The sequence below is a fragment of the Stomoxys calcitrans genome, chromosome 2, assembly GCF_963082655.1.
Source record: "Stomoxys calcitrans chromosome 2, idStoCalc2.1, whole genome shotgun sequence".
Lineage (NCBI taxonomy): Eukaryota > Metazoa > Arthropoda > Insecta > Diptera > Muscidae > Stomoxys > Stomoxys calcitrans.
Window position 1 is genome coordinate 231590594 of NC_081553.1, and position 14864 is coordinate 231605457.

Genomic DNA, 14864 nt, shown 5'->3' on the forward strand with positions numbered 1-14864 from the left:
TGACTTATGGCTTTTCAACATCCATGTTGTATATGGTTCAGATCGGTTTATTTTTAGATGTAATTGAACAATGACTTGTACTTATTAGTATTTGGTCCAAATCGGAACATATTTCGATATAGCTGCTATGGGGCATAAGGTATGCATTTTTCACCGGATTTTGACGAAAGGTGGTTTACGTATATACCCGAGGTGATGGGTATCCTTTTTACTTGTTAATGTATGAAGTGGGACCAACAAGGGATCTATGTATTGGAATAGGACATCTGGGTATGGTGACAGAGGTTAGATAAATGATGCACAAATAACAAGATGAGGAGCGTAACGCACACAATAAACCCTAGAACCCATGTAGAGTAATGCTCACCCAATGGCAGGCATAAAAACCTGAGGAATTCTTGTTAAGAATGTGACTAAAAATAAATAAAACCACTATACAAAGACTTCAAATCTCAAGATACAATAATACATGCGCATTTTTCCTCGCCACTTTGAATGAAGATTTTAGGCTAAGCTAAATTTCAATATTTGCAATATTTACATTAAAAATTTCTTACAACAACACCAACAACACTCACGAACATCAAAATAAAATCCTCTTGCACACATGCTTTACCAAGGAGTTTTTATGATCCTGTTGACATATGTAAAAGTTTATCTGAAATTACCCATCGAAACTTTTATTAAATGGCGCCTAACCATTTTACGATTTAACTACACTTTTTATGCGTTAACATTTTGAATGCTTTGCTCCACCCTCAATGATATGGAGATGCAGATATTTGAGTGTAGTACTCCCCATTACTCCATTATGCTCATTGCATATGCCAACATTATGGGGTATTAGTTGTAGACAATTGTCATTTGTTTAAAGATAATTTTTTAGCACCCTCCCCGCAATGGCACTTAAAGTTAATGACTAGGATTTCTATGGACCAATTGGCTATATACGTATTCACAATACGTTGCTACTTCTTTAATGGTGGCGCCAAAAAATTTAACGAGGCCAGAAGTAATGTTATGATCTTAATATGAGATTATTAATGTAAGTGCAAATGTGATGATTTTCGTAGAAATTAATATCATTAAAATATATTGGCATTTAAACATATATAATTTTAATATTACGAGTAATTATTAAATAGTAAAAAATTCTAATTAATTTAATTTATTAATCACTAAGGGTGCCATAACCACACATTTATTATTTTAGGTACTAGGTAAGGTTAGGTTGAAAAAAGAGAGTGCGGATGTTAATCCACCCCATGTTAATCTATGGACCTACACCTAAGCCAGTAATCTGCTGGACCGAATCTTGGGTAACCATCACCATGGATTCCTCTAAGAAATTACCTTTATTAACTCAGTTCGTATTTGAATAATTTTGAAAAAAAAATAGATCGGAAATTGATTGCGCGGTGTCGGTATTTAAGTGAGCCATATTAGTATATAGAGCGATTTGGATTATGCTTGGCGCGAATAATGGAAACCAGTACTTAAAATTGAAGCTTATAGAATATGGATCAAATACTGGCATCGGTTTATATAGAAGGTGCATCAGTGTATAGAGCGATTCGAAGTCTTTGAAGTCTTTGTGCCATATTTCAGCCAGCTCAAGCGAAAATTGAGATTTCTAGGAGCTCAAGAACTCAAATCCGGGCATTGGTTTATTTGGGTTGTATATCAGTACATAGACTGATTCGGAGCAAACATCATCACAGCAGGAGTTTTTATACCAAATTTCAGCCAAATTAGATGATAATTAAGGCTTCTAGGGGCTCAAGAAGTCAAATCCGGGAATAGGTTAGTATGGGTGCTATATCAGTTTATAGACCGATTGGGTTCGTACAAAGCACAGATGTTGAAAATCAGAACACAAGTCCTTGTGCCAAATTTCGGCCAAATCGAATGAAAATTGAGGCTCTTAGAGTACAATAAGTCAGGATCAGGACCAGGTAAAACAAGTCAAGTCGAAAATCTGAACCGATATGGCCCATTTGCAATCCCCAATGACTTACATAGATATAGAGAGATGGCATGGGAAGATGGACTCTACTGGCTCAAGAAGTCAAGACCCAAGATGGGTATTTCAAACATGGACCGATTTGGCTCACTTACAATCCCAACTGACATACACTAATAAAAAGTATTTGTGCGAAATTTCAAGCGCCTAGGTTTGCTCTTTCGAAAGTTAGTGTGCTTTCGACGGACGGACGGACGGACATTGCTGGATCGACTTAAAATGCCATGACGATTAAGAATAAGAATTAATGGGGTCTTAGACGTATACCCCCATCCTATGGTGGAGGGTATAAAAAGTACTCGCGAAAAAATTTCGCGGAAAGCGAACAAAGTACAAACCTTAAGATGCAAATAAACGATTACAACTTTCGTAGAGTTCTTCTTAACTTCATTTCCGTTTCTCTCTAATGTTACAATACAGCACAAAAGTTTACTTCTATATAGAATTTAACACCTTTCTTGCTTCTCCTTCCAAAAAAATGACTACATCTATACTTTTTCTAGTTGTAACATTACGAGTAATGCTAGATTTAATATGACAGCACAAACACAAACAAACCTTTCGCCGCCAATATTAATGATACATAAAAACAATGACATTAACATAATTTGACGTTTAATTAACATCGGCATGAATCGCATTGAAAAAAAAAAATGAAAAGCCAAAGAAAAACTCCACCTCAAAATATCTCAGAGAGCGCATGACATGACAATTTGTGTGTGACATTTGCATGTAAACAATTTCACAAAAATGACACAATACAAAACCAAGATGAATAAATAAAATTTCTAAACATTTTACTTAATAGCAACCCCCACCGCTAGCAACTGTAGAAGAAAGTTAACAAAACAAGTAAGAGCGCGCTAAGTTAGGCCGGGCCGAATCTTATATACCCTCCACCATGGATCGCATCTGTCGTGTTCTTTGCGCAGTATCTCTTTTTAGGCAAACAAAGAATAATGAATAAGGACGGAAGAGGAGCTATATCCAGTTATAGTCCGAATCGGGGCTCAAGAAGCAAAATCGGAAGATCGGTTTATATGGGAGCTGTATCAACCTATAGATCGGTTCAGACCATATTGCACACGTATGTTAAAGGTGATGGGAGAAGCCGTTGTACAAAATTTGTGCCAAATCGGATGAGAATTGCGCTCTCTAGAGGCTCAAGAAGTCAAGATCCCAGAATAGTTTATATGGCAGCTATATCAGGCTATTTGCGCCATACTCATAACAGTTTTTGAAAGTCATATCAAAACAACCCATGGAAAATCTTAGCCAAATCGGATGAGAATTGCGCCCTCTAGCGGCTCAATAAGTTAAGATTCAAGATTAGTTTATATGGCACCTATACCAGTTTATAGACAGATTCGCACAAATGTTGGAAGTGATACCAAAAAACCACGTGAAAAATTACAGCCAAATCGGATAAGAATTGCGCTTTCTAAAAGCTCAAGAAGTCAAGACCGTCAAGATCGGTTTATACGGCAGCTATATCAGGTTATGAACCGATTTGAACCATACTTAGCACAGTTGTTGGAAGTCATATCAAAACACTACGTGCAACCCTTCAGTCAAGTCGGACGAGAATTGCGCCCTCTAGAGGCTCAAGAAGACAAAACCCAAGATCAGTTTATATGGCAGCTATATCAAAACATGGACCGATTTGGCCCATTTACAATTCCAACCGATCTACACTAATAAGAAGTATTTGTGCAAAATGTTTGCTTTCGACAGATAGACGGACAGACAGAGGGACGGACAGACGGACGGACGGACAGACGACGATCAAGAAAATATATATTTTATGGGGTCTTAGACGCATATTTCGAGGTGTTACAAACAGAATGAAGAAATTAGTATAACCCCATCCTATGGTGGAGGGTATAAAAACTTGGAATAAACGAAGAAAGCGAATAAATGGCGACTTTGTTACAAATTCATTGAATTAATGGAAGTTATAAAAAAAAATCCACAGTAAAACTGAGCTTCTTGAGCAACATTGCAATTAATATTGGATTGACTGCTATTGAATATTACTCCAGCAACGGCAGCAGCCTTAACTGCACACTATTTTCATTCTCTGGCAATTGCAATGTGCATTTTTATCGATTCTCTGTCAATTGGATGCAATCTCGATGGCTGCTGCTGATTATAAAGACCGAAACAAATCAACGCCGGTAAAAAGAAATAAAAAGAAAAATGTTTATACCACATTGCTGTATATTTCAAGCTACTCAAGCTGTTTCTTTACTGGTCAGCCAGAGCCAATACTAAAGAAGGTGCACTTTAATTTCTCAAATGTCTACCGCAAGAAAAACAAAAACTCCTGAACATGGAGAACATCAGGAAAGACAGTGGTTTGTTCAAGTCATAATATGGAATTATTTGTCTTGAACTCCAAAATCCAAAGACCGCAATTTGACATGGGAACCGAGAGGTTCAACACAACTTGCAGTCTTTGCACTGTGCTCTTCTCGCATACAAGCTAACCGTTCGTAAAGGCAATAAATAAGTTTCATTGATTTTCAAGCCCACAGTCCAGGCCCAGGGTGACGATAATGAAGACGACGACGACAACGACGACTTCGAGTATTGGGCAATGGGATATGGTGATGGTGTCGTCTGTTGGCCATTATTACTTGACTGAATTACTGCAGCTACCAACACCACCACCACCACCAACAATACAGAGAATGTGTGGTTGGCTTAAATTGTCTCCACCTTCGTCGTCGGGGTTATGGCGAAAAGACATTTAAATGAACATTGTCTTACATGTTTGGACTTAAATGCTACAAAATTGTCCGCTTACAAACATACTCGCACATATGTGCCAACAAATCTTTGACTCTTCCATTTTTTTCTCTTTCTTGGTTCTGTTTCTTTGTCTGCCGATAGTGTTGGTAATGCGTCTTTGGCCAATATCAAAAATACTACATGGACATTCTTAACCCATATCCTCCACTTGACCAACAGCAACCTGAAAACTGAAAATGGTTTTTGGTGCTTCACTTGCGTCGCCACCGACTGCTGCCGCAGAAGAAGACATAGAAATTAGTTGTTGCTTGCCGGTTTTGGGAACTGTTCTGTGTTGCTCCTTAATGTGTGGTGTGGTGTTGGTGGCCAGTGGAGCCTTGTCTTGAACTTGATAGCCCGCTGTGCCAGGTTTATGGGAGAATGAACCTGCCCGTTTGTATATGTATGTGTATTTGTGTGATTATGTCCAGACTCTAGGCGATACTCTTTCTTTACTTTCAGAATCGTTGATTTGCTAGTATCCTTGCCATTCTGCTGGGTGATGATGGGCTTTTTGTAGACTTCACTTTGAACTCCTACACTCACACACATGCATACCCAAGAAGACCGGAGACATTCAACTGTGCATTAGCCTAGGACTTTTGTTAGTTCAAGAAAAAATCAATTTTCATTTTCTTCTTTTCCAAGCACAATGCCTATCACACATTTATACACGCTCAGATACATACATAAACCCTACAAACATTTATCATAATTTTGGAAGAGCGTTCATCCCCGCGATAAATAAAACAATCTTCTATGATATCATTGGACAATCTATTGCGTGTGCAACTTTTCGCGACGATTCTCTTACAACCTATTGCGCTATAATTGTCCGTACGACTCCTGAAACACTCTTCTAGGTTATTATTGGGCAATCCATTGCATGTGCGGAAGTTTAAGTAACCCTTCGTGACGATTCTCTTACAACCAATTTCGTTATAATCGTCCGTATGAGCCCTAAAACGCACTTCCAGAATATCATTGGGCAATCCATTGCATGTGCGGAAGTTTAATTAACGCTTCGCGACGATTCTCTTACAACCAATCGCGTTATAATCGTCCGTACGACCCGTGAAACACTCCACAAGGTTATCATTTGGCAATCCATTGCATGTGCGGAAGTTTTATCAACTCTTCGTGACGATTATTACGCAACCCATTGCGTTATAATCGTCCAGAAGATTTGTTTATAAATAGCCTGAGTTAACTTTTCGCGAATGTTTTTATACCCACTACCATAGGATGGGGGTATACTAATCTAGTCATTCCATTAATAACACCTAGCAATATTCGTCTAAGACCCCACAAAGTATATATCTATATTATTGGTCGCCTCGACGTTCTGAGTCGATCTAGCCATGTCCGTCCATCCGTCCCTCTGTCGAAATCCCAATAGCGGACGAAGGCGTAAAGCTTGCCGCTTGAAATTTTGCACAGATTCCTTATATTGATGTAGGTCGTTGGGGATTGCAAATAGGACATATCGGTTCAGATTTAGATGTAGCTCCCATATAAACCGTTCTTCCGATTTAATTTCTTGAGCTTTTACAAGCCGCAATTTTTGTCCGATTTGGCTGAAATTTTGCATTTAGTGTTCTGTTATGACTTCCAACAACTGTGCCGAATATGGTCCAAATCGGTCTATAACCTGATATAGCTCCCATATAAACCCATCTCCCAAATTGATTTCTTGAGCCTTTACAAGCCGCAATTGTTATCCGATTTGGAAATTGTGCATGTGATGTTCTGTTAAGCCTTTCAACAACTGTGCCAAGTACGGTCCAAATCGGTCTGAAACCTGACATAGCTCCCATATAAACCGATCTCCCGATTTCACTTCTTGAGCCCTTAAAATCCGTAATTTTTGTCCGATTCCGCAGAAATTTAGCATGTGGTGTTCTGTTAAAACTTTCAACAACTGTGCCAAGAATGGTCCAAATCGGTCTATAACCTGATATAGCTCCCTTATAAACCGATCTACCGATTTGACTTCTTGAGCCCTTACAAGCCGCAATTTTGTCCGATTCGGCCGAAATTTTTCACTTTGAGTTTTTTTATGACTTCCAACAACTGTGCCAAATACGGTCCAAATCTGTCTTTAACCTGATATAGCTCCTATGTAAACCGGTCTCTTGATCATCCTTGTTCAGTTCCTAGAACTTAAATTTTTGTTGGTTTGACAGAAGTTTGGTATGTAGAATAAAATTATGCCCTTCAACTAAATGCATTATACCCTACACCACAGTAGGTCACCGTAGCGCAGAGGTTAGCATGTCCGCCTATGACGCTGAACGCCTGGGTTCGAATCCTGGCGAGACCAAATTTTCAAACGGTGGTTTTCCCCTCCCAATGCTGCCAACATTGAGAGGTACTATGCCATGTAAAACTTCTCTTCAAAGAGGTGTCACACTGCGGCACGCCGTTCGGACTCATTGAGCTTAAAACTTGAATCGGACTGCACTCATTGATATGTGAGAAGTTTGCCCCTGTTCCTTAGTGGAATGTTCATGGGCAAAATTTGCATTTACACCATCGGTATACTTAAGAGAGGTAAGTATACCGATTGACTCAGAATCACTTTCTGATTCGATTTAGCTATGTCCGCCTGTCTGTCTCTCCGTCTGTCTGTCTGTCCGTCTGTCCATGTTAACTTATGTACAAACTACAGGTCGCAGTTTTGATCCGATCGTCTTCAAATTTGGTATAGGCATGTTTTTTGGCCTAGAGACGAAGCCTATTGAAATTGGAATAAAATGGTTCAGATTTAGATATAGCTCCCACATATATGTTCGTCCGATTTGCAGTAAAAATGCAATAAAATTGCCATTTGTTAACCAATTCTCTCGAAATTTGACAGGAAGGGTTTTCTTATGACTCTCGGCTTTGCTGGCGAATTTCATAGAAATCGGTTCAGAGTTATATATAGCTGCCATATATATATCGCCCGATTTTCACTCCTAGAGCCACTGCAAGCACATTTATTGACCAATCTTCCAAAATTTTTGTACAACGCTTTCCTCAACGACTACCACAATATATGAGAAGTTTGCTCGAATTCGGTCCAGATTTAGATATTGCTCCCATATATATGTTCGTCCGATTTTGAGAATTATTGCAATAAAGTGCTCATTTGTTAACAGATTCTCTCGAAATTTAGCAGAGAGGATTTTCTTATGACTTTCGACACTACTGGTGAATTTCATAGAAATCGGTTAAGATTTAGAAATAGCTGTCATATATGTAAAACGCCCGATTATCACTCCTTTCACTCGCTTTCCTCGACTACTACCACAATATCTGAGTTTGCTCGAAATCGGTTCAGATTAAGATTAGCTCCCATACATATGTCATTTGTCAACCGTAGTTATTGCATATTGAACATATTTGCTCCAAATTTGATAAGGATGGTTTAATAATCCATCTGAACTTTGAGAGGACAACTTCCACAACACCAAACAGAATTCTCACTTGGCTTATATGACGAATGATACCTGGTATGACGAATATGACGAGTAAAACAACATATATGTTTTTAAAGTTTTTTTTTGTAGCTGCTACGTTTTTAATGAAAAACTAATCTTGATATGCATTTTTAGATCTTCCAAGAGAATTAAGCTCAATTCTTTTAGAGGAATATTTCATATATATTCCGAAACACTTTTTTGATACACGTCCAGGTGAAACTCTTCTAGAAGAGTATTTTATAAATCTTCTAAAACACTTATTTTTTACTCGTCCACACTATATTTGCGCAATTCTAAGATCTTCCCAGAGCCCTCTGACTTACTCCTTAGTAACTCATATGGAAGATTTGCAGAACATTCTTCCAGAAGATTCGTCTTGAGGACGAATTCCCACGACGGGAGAATCGTCTACGACTCTTAGACGAGCTCATCCGCTATCATAACCTTCATTTAGAAGATTCGCAGAAGATTGTTTGGCGATCGAAAATGTTTGCAGGGTATATACATATTTTTTTTTTTGTAAAGGTATTTGTCCTTAAAACTATAAGGATTTTGGACTTTGGTATATAAAGATAAATGTGGTATTCCAAAATTATTTTCACATTCGCAATTCTTTATACAAGTTTTTGTTATGTATGACAAAAAATATTTGCAAAATTCTCCATTCCGTGTGTTTCATGCATCATCCATTTAAACAAATCTAATAAACATTTGTAATGAACTTAATGTCATTGTAGCCCCATCACCCAACTCTTAGTCATGTCTGTTAATGTGATTAGTAGCATTACTGACTACATTACCTATCCATTACATCTAAATACATTTACACTAAGCATGTAATCGCTTCTTAACTCACAAACGCCTCAGTGACGTCAAAGCAACAAAATCCTTAAACCTCATTTGCGTAGGAAAACGATTTTTATTTAATTTTTACTCTTGCAGCTCATAAATGCGAAAGTCAAATATTTGCCCCTTGCCATCGCATTCAACTCAGCGAAGGAGTAAAAGAAATTCATGGTTTGTTTACCATGGGAATATAAACATGTGGTGACTGTTATTTCCAAGCGAAACGTTAGTGGGATGTTTGGCCAGCAAGCAACCCCCTTGGCATTAGATATTACCCTGTGGGTTATAGCTCGTTGGCGGGGCACATCCCCTGAGAGGCAGGAGGCATGACAAGAGAGTTTTGTTTGTTGCCACTGATTGTGTAAACAATCTGGCTAATGAGTCTTAAATAGATTTGATTTGTGATGCGATTTGATGTGTCCCCTTGTGACTTTGTGGAGAAAATCTGAAATGGTGTAACGAATTACATAAAAATTGCATGAAAGTGTTGGTTTGAGATTTCATTAAACAACCGAAGTAAGCTGCACGTGTCCTGCAGCCACAGTAAGTGAGAAGGCAGTGCATGGAGGAAGCAAGAATTATTGATTTTTACTATTAGGAAATTGACATTTATGATCATGCTATGTATTCAAAGTCAATTATGCATTTTAACACTTTGCGTGAGAATTTTAAATGAATTTTTATGTAAGTCCTTAATCATATTAAGAAAAAAATTTAAAAATGTTGTTTATTAAATTACTGCCTGGTGTCGCCCTTGTGTCAAAACCAGCTGATTTAATAAAGGAAAAACAGCTGTTTAGGTGAAGACTCACTTGAGTAAAAAAACCAGGCAGTTAAAACTTTTTATACACAAATTTAACGAAATTAAAAAAAAAAAAACAAAAGTTCGGTCGGGCCGAATCTTGGTAACCCATCACCATGGATTCTGCTAAAATATGGGGGCTGTATCTGGTTATTGACGGATTTGGACCGTATTTGGCACAGTTGTTGGGAGTCATAACAGAACACAATTGCGGCTTGTAAGGGCTCAAGAAGTCAAATCGGAAGTTCGGTCAATATGGGAGCTATATCAGGTTCTTGACCGATTTAGATGATACTTGGCACAGTAGTTGGAAGTCATAACAGAACACTACATGAAAATTTCAGCCAAATGGGATGAAAATTGAGGCTTCCATGGGGCTCAAGAAGTCAAATCGGGAGATTGGTTTAACCGATGTGGCCCATTTTCAATCCCCAACGACCTACATCAATTTTAAGTATATGTGCAAAATTTCAAAAGGCTAGCTTTACAAGAAGGGCCAAGACTCCAAGTCGAGAGATCGGTGTATTAGGCAGCTATATCCAAATCTGAACCGGTCTGGGCCAAATTGAATGGGGATGTCGAAGAGCCTAGCACAACTCACTTTCCCAAATTTTGGCGAAACCGGACAATAGGCCCACGACCTTAAAACGAGAGATCGGTCTATAAGGCAGCTATATTCAAATCTGGACCGCCCTGGGCCAAATTGAAGAAGGATGTCGAAGGCCCAAACACTACTTACTGTCCCAAATATCGGCGACATCGGACAATAAATTCGCCTTTTATGGGCCCAAAACCTTAAATCGAGAGATCGGTCTATATGGCGGCTATATCCAAATCTGGACCAATCTGGGCCAAATTGCAGAAAGATGGCAAAGAGTCTAACACAACGCATCGTCCCAAATTTCGAAGAAAACGGAGAATAAATGCGCCATTTATGGGCCCAAAACCTTAAATTGAGAGATCGGTCTATACGACAGCTATGTCCAGTTCTGAACCAAACTGACGAAGGTTGACGAGTGCCCTACCAAAACTCATTGTTCCAAATTTCAGCAAAATCAGAACCGAATTTCAGCAAAATATGGGCCTAAAACCTTTAATCGGATCGGTCTATATGGTCGGGCTATATCAGGATATAGTCCGACAGGGATGTAGCCAGGATTTTATTTTGGGGGGGGCCACCCCACATTTTTTCAAAATCGAAAATTGCCAAAATTCTTGTTACCATGAAATTGGTAAAGACACCTCAATTTTTTTATTTGAAAACTGTTGTAGCTATTGAGTGAAGGAACTGACACATCGGCGGTAATATTTGGTCATAAAGTCAGTGCTGAATTTAACACTGATTGCCAACACAGTGCAAATATCTTTTGGAAGTTGTATTAATGGCTTCCAACGCTATACAACGGCAATGGCCTTAGAAAAATTCTAACTCGAGTTAGACGACTGAAACCAGTTACAGTGCCTACTGTATTCCAAATTTCAGAGCTGTAGCTTAATTCGTATTGTACGTTTTAGTACCAAAATGTGCGAATATCAACACAATCTTTAAGTCGTCCTGTACATACTGCCAAGATGTGCCTGTATCCCAAATTTCAGATATGTAGCTCAATTTCTCTCCTGGTACGATTTCAACATTTCATATTTGGTACAACTTACCGTATATTTGTCAAGACAAGGCACAGCGGAGCGGGCCCGGGTCGGCTAGTATAGAGATAAAATTTCATCAAAATCGGATAACGGAATCGAGGGTCAGGAGTAATGGGTAAAATGCAAATCCATTTACGAACTGGGGCAAACTTGTCACAAATCAATGATTGCTGCTGTCAGATTCAATTTTTAGCTCCATGATAAGGGACCTACGCTACGGTGGCCAGGCGTAATGGGTTTTTTGTTTTAAAAACACAGTTCCCACAACAATGCAATCCTTTATATTTAAAATATCCTTTGGGATCATCGAAAGTATCAAAAAAACTGAAAAAAAACACTTGTCGCTTAGGTTTACATGCCTAGACTGCTACCAGAAAATAGTGTGAATCTTGGGTGGTTACAAAAGCCCACAAACTGTAATCGCATAGAAGACAGAAAACAACAAAACAACACAAAAGGGGTGAATTTCCCCACACAGCAGTTTCAAGTCCTTATTGCTTTAAATTTTAACAAAAATAACATTGGCATTCCTTTGGCTGTGAGAAATCCCTCACAGCAAATATAAAACCAAATAGAAAACTAAATAATCCCTATGAAGGAATACAATAGAATAAACTACAAACAGCAAGTGCATATACTTTCCCCCTTTGACCCAAAAAAACAAACATTTTAAGGGGAAGAAACTTCCCTCGAAGGATTTACCATATTGTCTGTGTATGGTTGAGTTTTTGGTAAGCACGAAAGGACCAGGCCAACCCCACTGCAAAATCTATGCAAGCTCAGACTCAATGCTTTAATGAAATGTCACACTTTGATGTTAACAATGATCGATGTCCAACGCCCTTTGCTGAAAATTTAATTTAAACCCTAATATGCCGCATGAAATGTAAATCTGATTAATTGTAAAATAAAAGTTTTATATATTTGTTGTTTTAAAGGCTTAGCATAAGTAAATATTTTCACTTTAATGTTGGCCAATTTGTTAAAGATTAAAAGTCATCAATCTAAAATCGGTGGCTACTAAAGAAAAAGGTTAAAAATGACATCTTACGATTTTGGGGATGTTCTTCCGCAGACTTAGGAAGGGTTCTGTACTGCACATTAAAATCAATTTTGACAAAACTGATATATCTAGCCATGGATTTGGAGCGAAGTGAAGCGGAGCAGGCCTATTTTAGCTGGAGCGGGAGAGAATTTTTTTGAACCAGGAGAAGAGCGGTTTCCAATCTAAAAATTCGCTCCACTCCGACAAAATAAAAATCTTGGAGCTCGTCTCGAAAGGGAAACAAACAGAAATTGTAAAATGTAATGATCTTCGCCCTAACAGGTAAAAAACTTAGATTAGGTTAGGTAAGGCTGAAAAGAGGGTGCAGATATTAATCCGCCCCATGCCACTATGGAAAAAAATTTAATGATCTTCGCCCTATCAGTTAAAAAACTTAGGTTAGGTTAGGTTCAAAAGAGGGTGCAGATATTAATCCGCCACATGCCACTATGGACATACACGTAATCCAGTAATCGGCATGTTGTGCGGTCTAAAAATTATAAAGTAACCTCTAAAAAGAAAATTTTAAGTTAGGAATTCCGTGCAACTTCCAAAATCCTTAATTGTTTTCAATACCACTCCCCTAAGTTGGTTCATGTTTGATATTGTGTCCCCACCTAAGTGCCGGTATCTGTTAGACGCGAAAGCCGGGCAATGACAAAGGAAATACTCCTACGTCTATTATCTTCCCCACATGCTGTCACTTGCCGTACCGATTTTACATAAGTGAGCTCGTACTCCAATGTGTCCCGTTATGACATCAAAAGCTATACTGACCTAAGTGCCGGTATCTGTTAGACGCGAAAGCCGGGCAATGAGAAAGGAAATGCTCCAACGTCTCATCATCTTCCCTGCATGCCCTACACATGCTATCACTTGCCGCACCGATTTAACATAAGTGAGCTCGTAGTCCTATGTGTCCCGTTATGATACCAATAGCTTTACTGACCTCCTACTTACTTCCTTTCAGTAATAGCCTCGTCTTCTCACGATCTGTATCCCCCCATAGGATTTTCGCCGTCCTACCGACCGTTTCGCTGTTCCACAATGTTGCATGCGCATTCGTCGTCCAATCCCTTAACTCGGAATGCGTCGACCCGAAAGGCTTCAGGTTAACCAAGTTGGCAGTCCTCTGGCCTTCACCACCAAATCGTCTGCACTTTCATTTCCCCTTACTCCGTTATGGCCCAGCACCCCCAGACGATGCAGATCGTGCCATTCTCAAAAAAGACGTTCATCTCCTTCTTACATACCAACACTGTTCGTGACCTTACCGTCCTGGTTGTTATTGCCTTTATGACAATTTTACTGTCGGTAAAGATGTTCACACTTGACGTTCTCGCGTTAGCACCACACCACTTCATGCATTTCGTGATCGCCCGGATCTCCGCCTGCAGAACCGTATTATGGTCAGGCAGTCTAAAGCAGATCTCAGTCCCTGGGTTCTCTAGCTTTGATTCATCCGTGTAACATGAGCTTCCAGATGACAATACTAGGGTTCTGCCAATCCAAGACTGTGCCGATGAAAGCAGTGCCTCGCACTCGATAGACTTCCAGTAACAATTTGTGCGAATTTGCACAAATTTTTGGGTACACGGACACACTTATAGTCTGGACCTACATCGTATTACCCGATGTAGGTTTTTTATAAACGTATGCCCATATTCAGAAAACTTAAAGTAACGTTAAAGTAGGCTTATTTGACAGATTTCCTTTATATAACTGTCAAATAAAAAAAAACAAAAAAACACATTTTGTTTCTTCGTTTTATAATTTCAACAGAATATTGTCCATATTTGGATATTCAGTTTAATTGTTACTAAATACAAAATAAAAAAGAACTGTTTTTTTGTGAGGACGCCTTACCCCTGCATATCAAAATCAGCTTACACTGCATATATATATCGTTCGAGTTTAATGGGTTTGCAGTTATAAACAATAACTTGCTTCTCAAGCGCATATCTATAGTTACACCACTGATAAACATTGCTAAAACAAACATGCGTCGATGTTTACCTTTTTGTCATTTCCAAACGGACACCATAAAATAAGCCAATATATACAAAAAAAAAAACATTAAAACACATTTTCATTTGCAATATGTGTTGTTTTGCCGGCAAAAAAGAAACCAAATATACTGTTAAATTTCGAACAAGTACTAACGCCGTATAATTTAGCGTTAATCGACTTTGACTTTTATATTTTGTTGTTTCCCGTTTCGTGTATAGTGTATCGTATGAA

The 14864-nt window shown here is 38.6% G+C and overlaps 1 protein-coding gene across 2 annotated transcripts in view; it reads right to left on the minus strand.

Moving 5' to 3' along the window:
- The window catches only part of LOC106094352 (DNA polymerase zeta subunit 2), a 142886-nt gene that overhangs the window by 125497 nt on the left and 2525 nt on the right, over positions 1-14864 (minus strand). The gene's annotated exons all lie outside the window — the stretch shown is intronic.